Here is a 22,211-nt window from a genome sequence, read left to right on the forward strand (position 1 = left end):
CCTGGAGAAGATTATGTTCAGAGCAGCTTTTGTGTAATCTTTCACTCTGCCATTTATGAGTGAATATTCATAGATCATTTCCTTTCAAATGTTTACTGGATTTTCTGTTTCCACATTTTTAGACTTCATTTGAAATAAGCAGGATAATTTGGAGAAAACATTTTGATTACAGCCAGAAGCTAGAAGTATTTCACTGTTTAATAAAATAGTGCTGCAAGATGCAAACAATTAAATGGAACATGTTTTAGATACTTTAAATTGCTAATAATTTAAAATGACATATTCTTTCACACTCCCAGATGGAACAAAACCTTGATATATTGAAACCCATATTTTTTGTTTCTCAGTGACTAAAATGAATTCTTTTTTTCCCCCCTTTTTTCTCCAGTGGGATACTGTAGGAAATGGCCCTCCTTTGCTGAAAGCTAAAATACAAGGATTAAGCCATTAGGAAAAGAGGTAGGCAACTTGGTTTCCAGTTTTAACTTCAGCTTGTGGACTATTTGTTTAAAGAATGATGCAGTCTCTTTAATTATCTTGAAAGATCATAAAGAAATCATAAGTAATAAAGCTGAAAATAGGAGGCATCAGGGTCAGGTTATATGATTTAGGAGTATTGTGAAAACAAGTCAAGTCTTATTGTACTTCATCTTACTTAAAAGGTCAAGAGTGATTTTTGTTTAAAATTCTGAATGCTTTCTATTTGAATAATTAAAACAGGAAATGAAAGGTATATAAAACAAAATCTGGTTAATGCAAAACAGTTAAAATGTATGTTTTCCTTCAGAGCTGTGAAAAGGTTTGTGTTGCAAGAACAATATTATTCTCAGGGTTTATTGCATCTGTATTCAATTTCTGCTGCTTTCCTTTCTGAAACACAAGGCTCAGGCTGCATTACTGTGCTGTGAGAATTTTATCAAAATTGAATGCAGCTCTATATTTGCATCTTGGCAGTCTGGGAAGGAGGGTCACACGTTTACAATAAGTACAAAGCACTTTGATGTTCTCTTTTGTCCCTGAGAAGAGGGCAGACTGTGTGAATGGTTTTGATGGCTTTTTCATGACAAGCTTGTGTGAAACTAAACTGCAGGCCCTGCTTTGAAGAAAAGTCAACAACGAGGGAACACAGATTTCCAGTTAAAAATGAGAAGATGAAATAATTAAAAATAGAAATAAGGGTAGGAAAAAATGTAGATTAAGCAAAGCAGATAAATACATAAGTAAGAGTAATTTGTGACTTGGGATCTTGGGCATTGATTATGGCTTTCTTAAGTTCCTGGGAATTTTTTTATGATGCTATTGAATGCACTGTTTCTGTGTTGGTATTGCTTTTATGTTTTTCTTTTTAAATCTGAAAGCAAATTCATGTGATCTCAAAGTCCCAAGCCCAGGTCTTATATTATGTTCCCAGCTGGAGGTTCTGTACCAACCTGACACTATTTCCTCTTGGAATAGAAGTACATATGTCGTGGTTATGTTTTGATAATACATCTCTACAACCAATGTTCAGAAGTTATTTGCTGCCCTTACTGTCATCTTGTTTGCAAGATAACAAAGGGATAAATTAAATTGTATGGATTCTTTGACACGTGATTTTTCAAGTGGTATTTTGTCATTAACTTGTGAAATAACTAGTGGAATGTAATACCAACAGGAATTGTGAAATAGATAGTTTTGTCAACTAACTGTGAGAAAACTTGGAAAAAATATGTTTTGTTTTTAAAAGAAACTTTTACTTTATTTATCTAGTTAATATCTATTAAATACTGTGAAAGTATGAGGTTTAAAAATATTGTGACTACAGAAGAGACTGATGTATGTTCCTTGCTTAAAATGATATTGGAAGTTGAATAGTTGAACAGCAAAAAATAAACTTTTCTGTCCTAATCTGCTACAATGGAGTCTGGAAAAAAAAAAGGTAGAGGCAGATTTAGCATTATAAAGAACAGCTGCTAAATACCTGCACTTCATCTCTCAGTACTTTGAGGCTGAACCACACAGAGAAGTACAAGGTAGTCTTAGGGATATTACAAAGAGAATCATAAGACAGATGGCAGCACTTCCCTGCACCTGCCTTAGACAGATGAGCTGCCTTTCTTTGGATTTTTTTCTATTTCTTTAGAATAAGGCATCTGGAAATTCAGCTATGTTGTACTTGGGCTTTTTAACTCTCGTAGTTATAAGACACAGAAATTTTGGTAATTCCACTGAGGTCATCAGAACTATGTCCTTGCATTAGTGGAATATGATTTAAATATTTAAACTCCAGAAACTTATGTTAATCTCTTTTGTAGGTTTTTATTTGCCCCACACATGGTAGTAATTACACAAATTTTGTATACTGGTGTAGGTTTTTATTGACTTGGAAGAATTATTAATTCCTATTTCATAACCTTAGATCTGTTAAGATGAATGGACCCTGGCAGAAGGAGGAAAAAGCATAGGGATCAGAAAAATCTTTGCTGTAGCAGTAGTATAGGTACAAATGAATAAATAGAATAGAAAGGCTAATAAAGGACTGAAGACGTGAGTCAGAATCATGCAAATGAACAGATGCCCTGCAATCAATATAAGAGATGGGTATTGAATTAAACAAACAAACAAACAAAAAGTAGATTTGGGTAAAAATAACATCTGAAAAGTTTATTTTATGGTATCAGAGCAGCAGGTGTTGATATGTGGCAGTAGCTTAACTCTGCTTTGAAAGTATTTTGCAAAAGCCAGATTGTGACAGCACTACTTCAGCTGTCATGTATCCTGCTCCAAAAGTGGTCCCATTAGCTTCACTTGAATTCATGCAGTGTTCTGGTGATTTCAAAGGGAATAGTTGTTGCTGTACAAACTTGGGAACTCCATCTGAGTATTAGACATGCCAGCTAGAATGGACAAGACTGAGAGCTTGCAGGTCCTCAGGTATTTTTACTTCAAACATGGTTGTTACTGCCCCACAGAGTGGGAAGAGTAATCTTGAACCTCAAAAGATATGCATCTAAACTATTTCCAGTTTTGGAAAAATAAAACCCCCCAGACTTTCCTGCTAACTCTAATTCCTGCCACTTAATATTATTCAGGGGAAAATTTTAAGATGTACTGTCACAGACATCTTTCATGAAAAATCCTTTCCTTAGGATTTTTCCTCCTGAGAAGCTGAGAGGCCTCAGGAACAAAATGTAAACATTGATTATCTGCTGCTGTGGAATGCAACAGGTGGATCTGTGATTGGCCCATGTTGGATGTTTGTAACTAATGGCCAATCACAGCCCAGCTGGCTTGGACAGGGAGTCCAAGCCACAAACCTTTGTTATCATTCTTTGCTATTCCACAATTAGCTAGCCTTCTGATGAAATCCTTTCTTCTATTCTTTTAGTATAGTTTTAATGTAATATATATGATAAAATAATAAATCAAGCCTTCTGAAACATGGAGTCAGATCCTTGTCTCTTCCCTCAACCTGAGACCCCTGTGAACACCGTCACAATGTACCCTGATTGTCCCCTGACTAGAAGCTTCAGCTCCTTGCTTGTAAGAATAGAATATATCCAAATTAAAATGAAGAACTTGATCTTCCACACTACTGATGCTGGATGCACTTCCCTGAAATCAGCATCAAGACCACAGGAAGCTGTAGAAACTCTTAGTTCTGTGGGCTGTTTGCCAAAAAAAACCCAATGATGAAGAATTTTGCCCTTGATTCTGAAAGGAGGAGAATGGAAGTTTGGTGAAGTAATTTCCTCTCCTAATGAGGTAAATGTGGCTTCCTTTGGAGCTCTGCAGCAGCATTAGAGGGGGCCAGTGGTGGAACTGGATTTAGGTGATGGGGGATAGATCATAAGCCTCTATGAAACTGTGAGATGGTGTGTGACCATGTTCACAGGGGTCTCAGGATGAGGGAAGAGATGAGGATCTGACTCCATGTTTCAGAAGGCTTGATTTATTATTTTATCATATATATTACATTAAAACTATACTAAAAGAATAGAAGAAAGGATTTCATCAGAAGGCTAGCTAAGAATAGAATAGGAAAGAATGATAACAAAGGTTTGTGGCTCGGCTCTCTGTCTGAGGCAGCTGGGCTGTGATTGGCCATTAATTAAAAACAACCAATATGGGCCAATCACAGATCCACCTGTTGCATTCCACAGCAGCAGATAATCAATGTTTACATTTTGTTCCTGAGGCCTCTCAGCTTCTCAGGAGGAAACATCCTAAGGAAAGGATTTTTCATGAAAGATGTCTGTGACAATGGTGAAGCATCCTGGTAAACTGGTGGGACTGGCTAACACTAGAGGAGCAGAGGAGTGAGGTGAAGGAAGCAGCTGGCAGAATGTGTGGCAGCAGCAAACAGGAAAAGTCAGTGTCTGCTGCACTCCTTACTCCAGAGGATTTTAGAAACACACTAAAGCAAGGTTTTGCCTTCTTCACTGTGAAGCCCTTGGAACAGCCTCCAAGTGCAGTTCCAATAGCAAAAGTTTGAGAGTAAAACAAGAAAATGAACTGTAGCAAATCTAAGGTTAGCATAGTGTTACCTTAGAGTCCTTGGGAACCTAAGAAATTAAGTGACTGAGAGAATGGTTGTGGAGCATGACCTTGCACTAAATCAGCCCTGATTTCAAGGGAATAAAAGGTGGTGACTGCAAATGCTGCTTTTATTTGACTTTGTGGAGAGCACTCATATGATGCAACTAAAAGTCATGCAGATCTACACTGTTCATAAATGCAAAGTAATGAATGCACTTAAGGACAAGTTAAAACAGCTCCACTGATATATATGCAATGCTGGGCTCTCATTCAGTTCTCAGCAGTTAGGAAAGACAGCTGGATATTACATTCAGAAACCAGATGAGGCCCAGAGCAGGAAAGAAGAGAGGTGTGGAAGAGAGGAAGTCCTTAAAAGAAAGATGAAACTGACTCTTCAAATGACAAAAAACCTGGTGAGGTGAAATATGATGGAGATTTAAGAAATCATGAGAGTATAGAAAAGGTGAATGGGGAGTGATTGCTCACTGCTTCTGACAATGCTGGTTCTTAAAGGTGCCCAATGCCATTATTCAGTCTCAGTTCTAAAGTGGAAAAATAATATCTCTCTTCCCCCTTGGGGAGAAGTTAGTCATTTAAACTTATGCTTTCTAGAGGTAGGGAGTCCAAGAGAACAAGAAAAAATTTAGAAAATCCAGTGTCCATTAGAGACTATAAAACATCTTCCCTAAAACTCATTGTCAGGTGCTTGTATGGTGCTGGAGGGAGGGGGGGTCTTTCTGCTAGCGCACCTTCCCTGTCACACTTCTGCTCTTTTCCTGAACACCTGGGAGTAATTTATTGTTGGAGGTGGGGTAACAGGGGAAGTAAACCTTTGTTCTGATGATGTAAAAAAAATTTCTCCTTTCATATATATTATAGTTCTATTTTAAAATTTAGGTGTCCTGTTAAAAAAAAAAAGTGTAAAAAATATCTTACTTAATCAGGGAAACTTTCAGAGTTACAGCTGATGGGGAGAAGTTGTTCAAGTGCACTTTGAAGAAAAGCAAGGCCTAGCCTTCAGCAGCAGGCATGGATCTAGTACTTTTGGCTCTCTGCTGATAATTTTCTCTATGGGTACCTGAATTACTTTGGTAACTGCGTGTGCTGTGAAACTGTGACGAAATGGAGCAAAAGCTGAAATTAAAGCTCTGCAAATTGCCTGGTTTACTGAGTATGGATGCTCAGACCTGGCAGCTCTGAACCTCTCTGATCCAGATGAAATTGATTCACAGTGAGCCTGAACCGTGCTGGTTATGACTGGGAACAGTGTGTAAATGCACCAGCTTTTCAAAGGTACTGCAGTGTTAGGAAGAGACACCAGCTGATCAAAAGTTTCCAGACCCATGGGAGAGCTCTGCCATCTAAATAGCATTTCAGTGCCCAATGGAATTTGTGGCTTTATCCCTGTATTCTAAATAACTATTTCTCCAATTTTCTTACTTTAACACTCTCTCAGCATATATTGAAAGAAAAGTCTCTCAATGCCGTTACTTTCTTTTCTTTTCTTCACTGGTGATTCAGAATACCTGAACAATAATCAAGGTGATTGCATCCAATCCTTATATTTAATAAAAGTTTAAGTTCTGGTAAAGCAGATAGCTGGGAAAGTTTTTTAAATATTAGCTCTCTGCCACTTCTGTCTTCAGTAGAATGGCTTGTCAGTGAACTTCAAAATAAGAAATTCTCTTAAACATCCGGTGTTCTGTTCTTGTCAGAGAAGATCACAAAGTGTGATCTTAAGTCATTGGTTACATCAAACCAGCTCATTATATTCATTGGACAAAGCAATAGCTTATTGTATTTTATTGGTACAAAGTAATTAATGTCAATAATTAATTGCCATGGGTTTACAACAACACCCTTCACCCTGTTTGCATCTGTGACTGTATGTTTGCTGTCCCTCTACCCATCTGTATTTGAGAAATAATTTTCCCTGTTATCTTCCATGCAGTTTTTCCCAATCATCTCTAACAATCCTACAAGTTCATCTGATGACTCCATTATTAGGGTAGGGATTACACTATTATTAGGCTTGGCATAGCCAATGGTAACTATTAGAATGAAAATATGTTCTCAGTGTTAAACCAGCAGAAAACTGTGGTGACATCAGGTATATCAGGTTTATACTGTCACCTGGATTTACACTGACATAAAAAACACCTTCTTGTTTTGGATCTAAAATTTGTTACTGTACTGTAAACACAGGATTCCTAAACTATTCTATTTTTTTTTTTTTTGTAGATAATTCTCTTTGTGTATACAATTCATGCATGTTTAGCTATTGTGTACTAATTTTTTTAAACATGTTTGTATTTGTGGTCTCAACTTAGGCAAATTACAGGGTTTCACTTTCACAAAAATTATGGAATATTCTTCTGAATTCTGTGGTTTGCTATTATAATGTTTACAAGGTCTATTTTCCTGAATTTATGTCCTAAGTCAGGCTTTCGCATGGGGGCCTACAGAATAAAAGTTAAGTGCAGGTTTCTGCTACCATGCAATTATTTTGCAGGCTAAATGTTGAGGTAATACTTCAAAAGGAAAAAAGTAGAATCAAAGGAAATACCATAATGATGGAAAAACTGAAGAGAGTGAAATACATTTTGTTTTGTTTTGCCTAATGGTACTACAGACATGCAACCTTTCATATATTGATTCTACTGTTCTCTGGCTTTGACAAGGATGTAACTTTTTAGGAGTCTTTAACTTCTCTAATTTCTTTTCTGATAATTATATTAAGATGCCTATGTTGCCTTATTCTCTGAACTAAATAACTAAAAATATTTTTTAATTGATGGAAGGTATACTGGCAAAAATTATTTAAGTCATTATTATCTACTGATAAAAAGCAGGTAAAATACTTAAAACACATGCTTTTTTTAACTAAGATATGCTTTTATATGATGATTTTTTAAAACATATTTAAAATATGTTTTGAAACCCATTTCAAACACAAAACAATTTTTTCCTTGATGCCTGTTTTGTATTTTTCAAATGTGAATGTTTTTATAGATTGCCACTAAATAGTATTTTCAGAAAAACACACTTTATTCATATTCTTAATGTCTACATTAAAATAATTTAAAGGTCATCCTCAGGATAGTCAGTCTTATTAATTCAATAATAATAAATAACACAAACTCTTATTCATCAGAAAAATGGATTTAGATATTTGTCTGTATTCACCAATTCTTCTATTCAATATTATTATTTATTCAGCTAAAGCATCTGAAGCAAAGTATATTAGTGTACAGTAGGCAGAACTACTGTTTAACTTTGGTTTTGGTTTTGTTGTTTGTTTTAATATTTTATGCTTGCAGCAGCACCCAACAGACCCAACAAGTGTAAAGCTGATGCAAAATTGTCTTACCTTGTCCTCCCATAGCTTCTTCCTTAGGAAAGAACTGGAGCTCTACAAATTAAGCAACGGAGCAGAAGTCATGGAAAGCAGTTCTTGATTTCTTAGGAGGGTGTGAGTTACGAGTGCTGTGGTAGTATATAAACCTTTACCTTCCTTATAAAGAAGGTTTTTCTCTACCTGAGGAATTTTCAGAAGCTGGGAGTTGATCAGAGAAGTAGCGGGTGGCCCTCTCAGTTCAGTGTCACTGTCAGGGTGGTTTTGGAGCCTTCCTGCTGTGCTGTATGAAAGCTGTGCTCCCCTCTGAAGGTAGGAACTTGTTAACACCTGGCCCTGCTGAATGCTCCCTCACACAGCAAAGGGACAAAGGTTTGTGCACCCCTTCACTGAGGCTGGTGAAAAATCAATTTCCCACTTGTCACACAATGGTCTGTAGCTATGAGATACAGCTGAAAACCCCAGCACAATATCCAAAAGGGGATATTTGTGTCCCCTGGTGCTGTTCTGGTTGTTAGGAACAGATGCCGATGCGTGCCTTGTCCCTTTTCATCCTCAGCTTGTCCTTTATCTTGACTGGTAGGAGGCTCTCAGAGCCAGGAATACATCCCACATCCCTGATTCCCAGAGAGTTCTGCCCAGAGGTAGCACACACGCTCTGTTGTCACTGTTGAGATGAACACATGATTTACACACACACTTGTGCAGTGACAGCAATGGCTTCTCCTTCATTACAAGTTGTTCTTAAGTTCTTTACCCTTAACAAAGCATGGTCTTATGTCATTGGTTAAATCAGAGCTCATTATATTCATTGGACGAAGCAATAGCTTCTTGTATTTTATTGGTACGAAGCAATTAATGTCAATAATTAATTGGCATGAGTTTACAACAAATTAAGGCACGTATCCTCTGACTGCAAGTATCCCTTGTGTGTCTATTTTATCAGGTTCCATGCTAATGGCCCTGCTTTCTTCCTTGCTATGGATAAACTCATATTTTATCAATTTCTGCTTCTGTTAACTCAGTCATTTGACCTGCAGACCAGCTGCTAAGCCCGTCCACACTCTATGAAGCCTCTGCCAAGTGGGACATCCCAATTTTTCCTGCTTTCACACTCTGCATTGTGCATTGGCCCAGCTCAGGAGGAACTCAGTGGCTCTCAGGGAAGTGAAGAAACACAACCTCCTGTGTCCCTGGTAGAAGCACTGCCATGTCCTTCTGTGGTCCATACCCTGATGTGCCTAATCCATGGACCAACACCAGAAAATAACATGGACTCTTGCTGCCTTTCCCCATGTTGTTTGTCATTTTCACACACAGGCATGTTATCTACACACAGATTTGTGCCCAGAAAACAAGGAGAAGCAAGATTATTATATTTATAATAATAACAAATTATATTCAGGCTGAGTATTGCTCTGCTTTGTATAAAATACTTCTCACATTTGAGGTTGACCCCTAGTTTTAATCTAGAGAAGTTTGTTCATATGTTTGTGTGATCTTGTGATCTTTCAAGAACTTCTTGTACATTGCTTTCCCTTTAGATAATAAGAAACATTTGTTCTCTTCTTTTAGTAATGATATAAGAAGAAAATATTAATATTATATGTTTATCAATTTATGCTAACTCCTGGATTTATTTTAGGCCTAAGCCTACAAAATGAATAATGCAGCAGATGGTGATTTTTTGTTACCTACAGTAGGAGGTAACAGGAGTCAGGCTGAAGAGTGGAGACGTAGAATAACCTATGAATTGTATTCATCTTCCTTCCTCCTCCTTGACTTTTTTTTTTTATATGGTCATAGACCTATAAATGTGTAATGGAATACTGCCCTAAGCTATAGCATTTAATACAATATGATTGCATTAAAAACTAAGAAGAAATTTTAAAAAACAAGAGATCTCATGTTGCGGAAAGGTAGATTTTAAAATACAGTGCATATTTTTGTAGTCTGTATTTAAAACAAACTGACTTGTTTATACTATGAGGAATCTGCAGATTAATTGAAGTGAATATTCACTGGAAATATATTAAAATGTCAGTATATTCAGTAATTTATGAACTATATCTTCCTCTAAATTCTAATCAATTCTTTTATTATAGAAAACCTACTAAATGCAATTTATCAAATGCATACATACATTTTTCTATCCTTTTTATTCTTTTGTATATGTTGAACAATGATTATAGTACAGTTAACATTAAAAATATATTAGTAATCACAATGCAGTAAATTATGCAGGTTACAGAATTAGAACTGTTCAGGCAGTGGATTTAAACAAAACTCTTTAAACATGTATTCATTCACCTTTTAAGATTGTATTTAGTCATGGATTATTACTATCTGAAGCTTTCCTGCATTCTGTTCTTGAAGCCTATAATTTCCTGCTGATGAAGTTAGCAATTAAAATAAAATTCTAAGGTGTTCACAGAGACAGACTGAAGAGTCCAGGAGAAGAGTATTTAGTCTCTAAGAATAAATTGCTTTATTTTTTGAATTTTCTACCAAGTAGCTTGAAGATAGTGAGGTGATTGCATCTATAATTCAGCTCCTGTAATGCAGGAGCTAATGTGAAACTTGTGTGTGTTCTCCCTCTACACAGGGACTGTAGGATATGGGCTACATGCAAAGGCTGTATCAGAAATGAGCATCTGCTGCTTCATACAGCAAATGAGATTTTTCACAAAGTTTATGAAAAAATAGGCTACAGAACCAAGCCTTGCTCCTCCAGAGTCTTCACTTATTGAATGTAAAAGTGAACAAAACCAGAGGTTTAATTATCACTATCTCAAACATTTTAAATTTAAGCAATATTTTCCTATTTAATCTTTGTCTTTAAAGCTTCTTCACAGCTGTGGGACTGGACACCTTGCTGATTCCCATGAGAATCTTTTTTACTTTTTCATTTTAATGCTCTGATTCTTGGCTACAGTCAGCTTTTCTCCCAGTATGTTCTGACTTGCATCTGATCTGTCCAAGTCCCTATGAATATGTGAAGCAAGTGGAGGTTTACCTCTGCACTGAGAGGAGCCAAACCTTCTGTGTGTCAATGCTATGTGTCATTTAGCTCTTATAAATAATCCAGGAGCAGAATTTATTCCTTGTTAAGAAAGGAAAGGTAAAAAAACATTGAATTAATACTTGCCCTGGACTTCAGGTCCGCGTTCTCCTGTATGGCAAACTTAATTGCACCTGCATGACAATTCTAAAATAAGAAAGGAAATACTTTGTTAGCTATGCTGAAACAAGGTTTAGATTTTGGTATATTACCATTTTTCAATGAAATTTATAACTTTAATTATGGAATTCAATTTTACTAAATTTATTAAATTTTACCAATGCATTTTTTTAATGCTTAAACTTTTCACTACTTCATGCTAGCATGCCTGAGGATTATTCAGTGTTGCCTGCTAATTTTAGAAGCTTTTTTATTCTGCTGATACATTTTATCATAATGAGACTGTTCTTTATCTTGAAACCATGTCATTTAGGAAGCATTTTGGTGAGATCATACTTGCTTTCTTTAAAGACTATTTATACAACAGTTGTCTTCAAGCTTCTGCAGCTCTGCTCCTAGAACACACAGCCTCTCTGCTCTACTTTATACTAGTACTGGTAAATTTTTTCCATCTGCTCTTCTTGCACAGCTTGCTTATTCCTTTCTTGTGAGGCATATTTAAAAGCTGCAGGCATTGGAGTGTCATCCCAGGCTGTGCTGGCTGGTGACCTTCTTTCTTGGAAACCTTGAGCTGGCCACATTTTCTTTTGCTTTCTTTTGTTTTGTTTTGTTTATTTTTTTCTACTCCATCCTTGATTCCACCAAGAGCTTCAGGGGTTCCACTCCTTGTTTCTTTTTTAGGCTTTTCCCATTCCTTCTGGTTCTTAACTGTGAGACTCATGACTGAGGCTGACAATAAAAAAAATGTTTAGATAGAGTCCCAGTGAAATGAAGAAATGGAAGGTCATAGACTCGACCAGATCAGCAAAAAGTTTGTAATTCTACCTATTCTAAAAAATAACATGAAGAGAGTTTTCTTTCAGAGAATTTCTTGGTCATTTGAAGTTTCATGTCTGTGTAGAACTTCTAAAAGTTTCTTAGAATTTGTTTTTGAGTTTTAACATCAAGGAAGGAGGAAAAAGTCCTGAGTTTTATAGTTATAATAGAGACCCATTATAAAATTAAGTGGAATTCAGGAAAAGTGTTGAAAATGTTTTAGTTGTGCACTTGTAGAAAATGTTCTGTTTTATATGGTATGCTTACATTTAGAGAGATCTAATAGTAATCCCATGTAAGAATCATTCCTTTGCTTGATTTGTGTAGAAATGCTGAGGATTTTGTGCTGCAAGGCTTCCTAAACTTGCTAGTTAAAATGTGCCAAAAAGTTGTTTAAAAACTGCAACAAGAGTTTTTAAACAACATACAAAGTAGCATTGTAATTCCTGGTTTGTTTTTTTGCTTAGAAACCTCTGAATATCCCACTCTTTTATGATGGAAAATTTACAGCTCTTTAGAATTTGTTTATCTGAAAGATGCAACTTTTCCAAAAGTGTCAATTGCCAAATAAGTGGGGTTTTTAAAATTCCATTGATTGTGAGATGAAGATTATTTTCTCTTGCACATGTTAATGTTCTGGAGAAGATTTATACTTGTGGCAAGTGCTGAGATAGCACACTCTGTAATAGGGTTACAAAGCTATTTTCTTATAAGCCAAATGCAATTCTATTCATTTGCAAAAATGAAAGCCATTAAATATTTACAAGCAGAGACAAAATTGAGATTGAAGAACAGCAAGGCAAGTTTTTAAAGGATTTTGGTGGTTGACTCCAATTACAGCTTTTTAATAAAATCATACTTTGTGTTGTCAATATATGTTAATTAATCAGGGTAATTACATTATGAAGATTTACATGCCCTTTTTATTTTGTTTTCAATCGTTTTGGCTCCCTGAAAATAAACTTTTTGTGTGTTTCTGCAAAACAGAGACATGTTAAACCAAAGAAGGTCCTTTTGGATCCATAAGTTGTTCTCCTGACTGCTACCAGACATGCTAGAAAAACAGTCAATTTCATTCACAAACAGATCATTAGGAAGAGCTGCTTTGCCTTACTTCTGGATTTAAGGAATATCCTGTCTTATGTGCTTCTGTTATAAGCAACCCTTCTGTGGTTTGTCTGGTGAGTTTAAAAAAAAATCAAGTTACTTTTTTGTGAAAATACCCAAAGATTGAGAAGTGGAGAAATCAACTAACTGAATTGCTTCAACATTGGATTGTTGCTGCTCAGATTGCTGTGTTTGGTTTTTTTTCATCTAAAATGACATGGTTTTCTTCTGTCTAAAAGATTAGGAATAATACCTCAGATTGACAGAATTGCCTGTATTTTACATGTTATTGAAGGAAGTTATTGTTCAAGTAATAGGCAACTTTAAGTACTCTGAATCAAAGGAGTTCCACAAAGAGCTTTGAGAGAAAATGTAGAAAATCATGATTTGTGCAATTAAGAGAAATTTTTGTGAAATGCAGCGAGAAGATAAGCTTTCTTCCTTTAGAATGTTTCAGTACAAAAAGAAATTAGAGTTTTCCTAGAAGCCCCTAAGTACCCCACCCCACCCTTTCCAATATTTATGTGCAGGATATTTATTATATCCACTATTTCTGGATCCTTTAAGTGTGATGAAACAAGGTAAATTTTGTGGAGAGAAATGAAAGAAGTGAGATACATCCAGATTCTGTCACTTTTATTGGTTTTGAGTGTCATGGGAATGAGGGCAGCAGACCTTAGTGTTATGGTTAATGAAATACATAAAATGAAGTGTTAAAAGGGTCATGCTTTAAAAAACCAACCCCAACCAAACAACAAAAAAAAAAGTGTGATTCTCTAGTGCCTTTCATTTTAAGAGCCAAGTGGAAAAAAATAAACTCTTCAAAAGATTCAGGCTGGAGGTGAGAGGGGAAGAAGGGTGTTGGGTGAGCTTTTCAGGTGACTCAGGAGGCAGCAGATGGATTAGCAGAAGCACTTTGATATCTGGCCCTGCTCTGGGAATCTCCTGTTTCTAACTCCAGAGGAATGGCTTGGTTTAATGCATGTAACAAATAACAGAGTATGGGTTTAAGTTTCAATTTATTAAAGTCTTTGCAGCATGTTTAAAATTTCTACAGGAGTGTGATAATATTTACTAATATTTTTTGTGTTAAATATTCCACCCTTCATGTTTTTCCTTGTGAGCATATTGAAGTTATTTTCCTTTCATTGCTTCTTTCTTCAACTGAATGAATTAATTGCTATATATTTTTTTATCATCTGAAGTTGATTGTCTAGTCAAATTTGAAGATTCTTAGGGTCTTTGTGGCTTATCAGAGGTATATTACAGTAATGGTAGTTCAGTCTCCATTTTACTGGAAAAATAAATTGTAAATAATTAATACTGAGTATATCTTCAACTCCAGAAAAATGGTAGCATTTTCCAGTACTAGCACCTGCAGATAAAGGAATTTTTATGTGTATAGGATATTGGTTTACACAGAAGCTCGTTACTTTCACAGATGGTTACAATATTGCTGATTTTTTTCTGATAATTATTCATGCATAAATTTGTGAAGCATATGTCAGGGAGGATAGTTGTTTTTTTAGTGTTTGTCCTCCATTGTTAAGGAGAGCAGTGGATATATGCCTATGATAGGGAGGCATTTTGCAGTGGAAAAATTCAATTTGCTTGGTATATACATTATGTGATTTATAACAAGTTTCATGACAAGTATAGCTACTGGCTGAACTGCTGTTCAAAAAAAAAATCAGTTCATTAATCAATATTCATTTTTCATACAAAAACATTATTATTTTTAGGCATCTAAAGGCCATGAATACCCAAGAGTCCACACATTATTAAAACTGTTGAGTGTCACACTCATCCATTTGTTTCAGTTTAAAGGCTGACAAAATTTTTTTCTGGAATAACTGGATCAGAATTCAATGTGCCTGTTTGCAACAACAGAACACCCTAATGATAAAGTGCAAGACTATGTAATAGAAACGAATGAAGTGTAAAATAAAATAATAGAATAACATGACAAGCTAAATGCTTTCTGCAATGCAGCATTCTTGAAAGTGAGTGCATCATAAAAAAAGAAGAAGTTACTTTCATGTTTCCTAATTTCACATAGGAAGTATTTCTGATTTATCATCTACCTCTTTGAACAATATTTTGCTGTTCATCTGGTTTAGCAGATCTCTGGATCTGAAGTTCAGGATTTAGTAGCCATGGTAGCTTCCATGGAATAAATCTTAACTCAAATATGCAGCAGTTTGGGACTAAATATTTTGTGTTCTTTCTTTTAATATATTCACTATATAATTTGCAGTGCATTTGCACAGTTTCAAAAGAGAGGCTTGAAATCACTCTGAAATTTGACAGCTTATTTCAAGTACTCAAAAGTGCAACATGTATTTTCTGCACCATGCCATGTTGAGGCTCCAGCTTAAATCTGCAAAGGTGAGACCCAAAAACCACAACAGGATAAGGAATAACGAAGGAAATGCTGTGTAACTTGGAAAATATCTACAACCCAGTTTTACCTCACTAGTTTTGAGGTCACTATTCTCTCTTTATACCCAATTAAATTGTGGTCAGCCTGCACAATTAGTCTACAATTAAGGAAATGAGGCGATCTTAATAAGTGAACAGACCACTTGCCTTGAAGCTCTTCCACCCTCGTTTGTGGAAGATGACAGTCAGCAGTGGCACTGGGATTGCCTCTTGCAGCTGAAAATTCTGTGCTTCCAAAATTTGTGCAGCTCCACAGCAGGGCAGAGGGAAGCACAGGGGACAGCCATGGGGTGAGGTCTGCCTGTTTTGGCAGCACTGTGCATCTGACTCTCACAGACAGGTCTCAGACCTGCCAAATGTGCAGTCTGGAGGGTGCAGGGGGCAACAAGGAGACTTCACAAGTCCCCCATACTTTATGTTTAAGATTCTCTGTGAATGGGCAATGAGGAATTCTGAAAACGAATTTTTTTTTGCCATCCAGAGCAATTTCTTCATCCTTCTTCTCGTCCCTTTGCCCTCTCTGAAATGGCAACCCATTGGTTATGTGGCATTGTGCCTGGGCCTAAAAGAATGGGGATTCCTTCCCTAATAGCCACAGGTGGTCACCCTGTAAGTCAGAGATTTGATTACCCATATCATTGGCTTAGCTTGCATAGCTGCAAATGCTATTAAAAGTAATAAAATTATCCAACCTTTACATCACTGTGCTGTGGGCAAAGGAGATTGTTCTCAGCAATCAGCATTTATGTCCAACCATTTAACACTGGTGAAGCTGTGCTAATGGCTTTCTGTGACATTTTTGAAAGGACAGCCATTAGATCAAATGAGCAGATATGTACCTGGAAAAATGTAACGTTCAAATATTTGGGAAGAAATGGAATTACCAACTTTGTTATCAAATTAAATTAGTAAACAAGGCTGAGCAGGTCTTAGGTGCAGAAACAGATCTCTGGCTCTTTCTTTTCACAGTTCAATAACTCGCTGCTGTGGACTGAAATTGGAGCTGATGATGTGATTGGATTTGCAGAATGATATAGTTTGTGAGGCCTCAGATTAATAGAAGAGTGAAATGAAATTGCAAACAGGTAGACGAAACAGGCAAGAAAGGCAATTCATTCCTTGAATTATGAGAAGTTTGAAAGAAGAAAAGGGTTTTATGGATGATATTATGGACCACTCACATTGCCCCTGGCATATGTGATACTTTGACCAGGGGTGGACATCAGCTCCAGGGACAGGTACAGCAATGCTCCTATCATCTTATTGCCTGGAGCCACACATTACCTGTACCCAGATTTTGCTCACTCTCTTTGAATAAAAACTGCTTTCTGAAATTGTTTTTAATATCTGAAGGACAAAATGTCCAAGCCATGACCTTTTAAGCGATACTTCTCTTCCTCCCTAAACACTGTGTGTTGGGTCAGAATGCTTGTGTGATGCTGGATGTTCATTCTGGCTATTCCATGTTCCCTGAAAAACCTAATATCCAGTGTATGCCTGTCAAATCCTAAATAATTCTTGTATGTTATAGAATAATGTTTTAGATCAATGAAGGTTTGCTCTTTTCTATCAGTGCAGATAATTGAAATATTTAAGAGTACAGGAGCGACATAAATAGTGTTCATTACAGAAAAATCTAATTTTACCTATATGAGGCACTCAGGATTATGGTTTGATTTTGAGTCTCATCCTACTTTTATTCATTTGACTTTAACAGAAATCACCTTCTAGTCATTATTTAATCCTGAACACTGGTAGTACTGCTAAGGTCAGCATGTATTCCATAGAAAGCTAAGTTAATGCTAGAAGTGAAAGTTCTCTGAAATTACTTTTCAAGTGTTAGCGAAATAAGTGAGGAAAATGATTACCACCATATCAATTTGTAACTTTTAAAGCACTTAGAATATGTAAATATAAAGCCATAAAATATGGCTGTTAATACCATGACTTCTAAGTATATATGATAATGTAATTGAAAGGTCAAAGAGAAGACCTCTTCTTGTAAATACTTAAATGAGAAATCTTTGCTCATGAATTATTCTTTTTAGGTGAGCAGGAATGGGCATTTCATTAAGTATTGCTCATGGGAATAAGCACTGCAGGATCAGACCTTCAGTGCTTCAGTGTATTAAGCAGGAACTCTATAATGTCACTCTGATAAATTTTTTAATCAGTTTTTTGTGATGATCTGGTTAGTTCCCAAAGCAACTGGAATAGAAATCAGTCCAATTCCAAAAGGCAGTGTAGATCTGCTTCAATTACTGAGTGCCACACCATTAGTCTTGGTTGTAGGACCAAGTTGAACGCTGCACACTGTGGAAAAGCAGCTGATTCATGATCCATGAGAAATTATTCCACCCCACAGGCTGTTTTAACATGGAACTATGCTAGTGATAAAATATAAATCTGGTGTCTTAGTTGCTGCTTAGATTTCTGTCTATTTTTCTAATGACTCAAGCCTTCCTGTTGGGTATTTCATCCAATTCTAATGTTCTAATGTTGAAATCTTGGCATTAGAATTTGAGCCTTCTGTACACCCAAATGACTGGAAAAGTGTTCTGTCTTCTGCTGTTTTCCATCTGTGAATCTGTCTTGTTCAGCAACTTTGGCCACATTTGAAGGCAACAGGAGTAAGGAAAATGTGAAGGGTTTGGAGTTTTTTCTCCTGCTGAATCCTTGGGATTAAGAAAAAAAAGCAGAATTCCTTCTTCAGTATTCAGATAGTAGTTTTGTGTTTGCTAAATTCTAATGAAAGGTATAAAAATTCATATATTGCTCCAGCTGTATAATGCAAAAATAATTTGAAGATTTTGCCGGCTTTATCCTGAGGGAAGCTATGAAGCTGGATTTTGCTTTCACTTGTGTAGATAGAATATTACAGAAACTCAGTCTAAATCTCCAATTAAAAAGTGACTGTGAATGGTCAGATTTATATTTCAGATTTTTGGAGCAATTTACCCTGGGTTTCTCAGGAAAAGCAATAATTAACCCTTCTCTCTTCAGTCTGGTCCCATAATCTTTATCTTGTCTGTGTTAAAATACTTGAGGGCTAATTACATAGATCACCTTCAAATGTGTAAAGGCCTGGTTTCAAAGCTGTGAAACAGTGCATGTGGTATTTTCTACTTGGTTAACATCTGTGTATAAATATTTTCAGTTTCAATTACTGTGTTGAAGTTAGCTCTATATTCAGAGGATAACCCTGCATTTCACAACTATTATCAAGTTGTATTTAGACAGCGGAGTCAGAGCATCTGAAACTTTTTTTATGTTTGCATATGAGTTTGCATACTCACATGCAAACAAAATAAACCTTCAGAGAGAACTGGAGATTACAGGAAATGTATCACACTGGCTTGTAGTACATGCATGCTACAATATGCTGCTTGCAGTGGGAAGATGTACACAGCATATATTTGGGGATGGGAGAAGAGATTATTCCAGTTCTGGAATTAAGAGATTGTTCCATCACTCTAGATGTGAGAGCAGAAGGACTTAGACTATATCTCAAAAATGTGGAAAATCTAATGGTTTGTTTGGGATGACTTGTTTGGCATCACTTTGTCCATTACCAACTGTAATGGACAGTTCTTGCTCAGAAGAAGTTATTTAATAGAGGCTTGAGGTACTACTTTTCCTTGAAATGGGTACACAGGAGAAATGCAACAGCTTTTTATTTTAACAGGAGGTCAAAAACCAAACTTTTCTGGCAAGCTTTAGGAGATCAGAAATTTGGAAGACTTAAGACAAAACCTTAACCATTTCATTGAGCATCAACTTAGCAAATTTTACCCATCCAATTTTAGATTACCATACTTCAAGGAGAAGAAACTAGGAATAGAAAAGAGGAAGGAAGGAAGTGGCGGAAGGAAGTGGCGGAAGGAAGGAAGGAAGTGGCGGAAGGAAGTGGCGGAAGGAAGTGGCGGAAGGAAGTGGCGGAAGGAAGTGGCGGAAGGAAGGAAGGAAGGAAGGAAGGAAGGAAGGAAGTGGCGGAAGGAAGGAAGGAAGTGGCAGAAGGAAGTGGCGGAAGGAAGTGGCGGAAGGAAGTGGCGGAAGGAAGTGGCGGAAGGAAGTGGCAGAAGGCAGTGGCGGAAGGAAGGAAGTGGCGGAAGGAAGTGGCGGAAGGAAGTGGCGGAAGGAAGTGGCGGAAGTGGCGGAAGGAAGTGGCGGAAGGAAGTGGCGGAAGGAAGTGGCGGAAGTGGCGGAAGGAAGTGGCGGAAGTGGCGGAAGTGGCGGAAGTGGCGGAAGTGGCGGAAGTGGCGGAAGGAAGGAAGGAAGGAAGGAAGGAAGGAAGGAAGGAAGGAAGGCAGGCTAGAGCTACTGCCTCTTGGATCCTAGCACAGGCTCAACCGCCATAAAATCCCAGAACAGGAGGGATATGACCATGTGTGCCTCAGGGCAATGTTTTTAACCTGCTCTGGCCTCCTGTGGTCACTTCCTCCTCCCAGATGGGTCTTCTGGTCACCCATCTGCTCTGGGGCTGGGCTGGGGCTCCAGGGTGGGCTGTGGGGCACTGCTTCCAGTGTGACAGTGACTGAAAGAGTTCTAGGCCGGACTAGATTTGAAAGGTCCCTAATTTGGGTGTGTATTTCCATTATGGATGAAGAGAAGCATTCTTTCTAGCATAAATATAAGAAAAATTATATTTATAAACCACAACCCTAGGCTTGAAAATTACACGCAGTACCAATTCCTTAATGAACAACATTTAACTTCTTGTGTCTTTTCTTAATTTTGCTGAAAGAATAGATTTCCTTGGTGCCCTTCTCAATAGAATGTATTGAAAGGGTAACACAAGTAGCTTTCTGTGGGAGGCAGCAGCAAAAACCTGTGTGGGGAGAAAGGGAACATTCTCACTTGTTTGGTGTTTTGTTCTTTCACTTTTCCAAATCTATGAAAGTTATCTGTGGGTAATTTTTTTCCCCCAAAGTGCTTGAAAATATTGATTTAAGACATCAAAGGAAGCTCCCTTTTGGTACTAGTATGATTTCAATTCCAGGCTGGTACTCCACACCACCAGAGAGAGACTACTCAGAACAGGGAGATTTTCTGAGTGCTGCAGCTTCTGGGGGTCCAGAAGGAGACCAAGGAGGAATTTTGGAGGAAAACGTAAAAATTAAAAATGGACTGAAGTGGAGTTCAAATGTTCAGGAATCACTGGACACATTCCCAGCAGACCTATGAGGAATCATCTGGGCTGTAGTTGAAACATCAGAATTGATAACATTTTTTTTTATTCTAGTTTAATGCATTTTAGGAATTGTCTGAAGTGACATGGGAGTAACATTCAAATGCCATATAAGGGGTACATGAAAAATGTTCAGGGAAATTAAAAATATCATGACTTTCTTAAAAGTGTTGCTCCAAGTACCTCCTGAAGTTCACAAAGTACTGGCAGAGTACTCTGTCAGAAAAGAGAATCCACAATACAGTATTATTCTATTTAAAACTGATGTTTCAGTAAGAATCTGTTTTTGTAAGGGCCCCATACTTCTAAGCTCTTAATGATTATTGAATCATTAGTCTAATGTATCCCTAGGGTCTTGTTGTAGAAAATTACAAATAAAATACCCACTTCCCACAATTTTAATTGTTCAGTGAGTAGTTCCTTACTTTCATAAACTTCTGTAAATTTGCCCTAACTGCACTTGTTATGCATTGTTTCATTGTCAGAAACAATGGTATCAAATCTAAAAGATGCCATGTGGGGGAAAGCAAAGACTATTAATAGTCAATCTGTGGCATTTCACCCAAATTCAGTATTTTTCTAGAGTGATGTTTGATTTTTTTTTTTTTCTGGTCTGTGTTTAAATATTACTGCTTCAAGCACAACTTTCCTTAACTCTTAAAGTGAATCTTAGCTATCTAAAATACTGTAAATTGTTTGCAAGACTGGTTGTTCACGCATTGTGTAGGTCTAAGTAATGTGATGCTTCATGCAGGTCTGATGATCAGTTAATTATACTGGCATTTGAGAGGTTATCAGTCTTGAAATTAATTCATTTTAGAGTAATTTCTGCTTCATGGTGAGTATAGGCAAACACTTGAGCATCAAAGTGCATACATTTGCAAACTTTGCTTACAACTCCATTTGGGGAGTTGAGTAGTTTGTCTGGCTGTACATGATGTCATCAGAACAGCAAATTTTGTCTCAAATTTTATTTTCAATCTTGTTTTGAAAGGTCTTTAGAATCTTGGGTTTGATCAAAGAAGAAATAAACATTGCTAAATTGACAAAACTTGATACAAATGATCTGGTAACCTGGAGAATGCTGAACTACACTTAAATTTGATGTGCTAATTAACTAGATTTTTTCTACATGATACAGTGGTCTGCACTTTACCAGTACCCTATACACAACCCCATAGATACATACACTTTAATAATTTCATTTAAAAGGGTGTAATGTGGAGTACTTAGTTTTTAGGGAGTGCTACAATTAAGATGTGCCACCAGAAGTTATCAATTTTACACAGGCAAAGGCCTGCTAATTTATGCAATTACAAAGCCATGTTTATGGAATTTTCCAGTGAACAACAAAGACAAACCAGACTATCAAATGCCCTTTTGTAGGTAGGTAGGTATCAATCAATTTGGAGGAGTAAAAGTAAAAAAAAAATCATTGTTAAAACAAAAGCATTATGATCTGCTGTACTGTTCTTGATGGTCATCCTTCAGGAAAACTCCAGTAAAAAGTAGTTGTGATTTGTGCATGTCTATCTCCTTCAGAAATACTAAAAGGTTTTGTCTTCAAATCCAAGAATTGCCCACAAACCTAGAAAAGGATCAGG

At 36.8% G+C, this 22,211-nt stretch overlaps 1 long non-coding RNA gene across 1 annotated transcript in view; it reads left to right on the forward strand.

Moving 5' to 3' along the window:
* Positions 1-386: 386 nt before the first annotated feature.
* The window catches only part of LOC139604227 (uncharacterized), a 33,487-nt gene continuing 11,662 nt past the window's right edge, over positions 387-22,211 (forward strand). The window contains exon 1 of the long non-coding RNA XR_011683924.1: positions 387-459. This is a non-coding gene — a long non-coding RNA (uncharacterized lncRNA). The remainder of the gene's footprint in view (positions 460-22,211) is intronic.

Source organism: Agelaius tricolor, unplaced genomic scaffold, assembly GCF_023055355.1.
Source record: "Agelaius tricolor isolate 1412-34295 unplaced genomic scaffold, bAgeTri1.0.p SCAF_47, whole genome shotgun sequence".
Classification (NCBI taxonomy): domain Eukaryota; kingdom Metazoa; phylum Chordata; class Aves; order Passeriformes; family Icteridae; genus Agelaius; species Agelaius tricolor.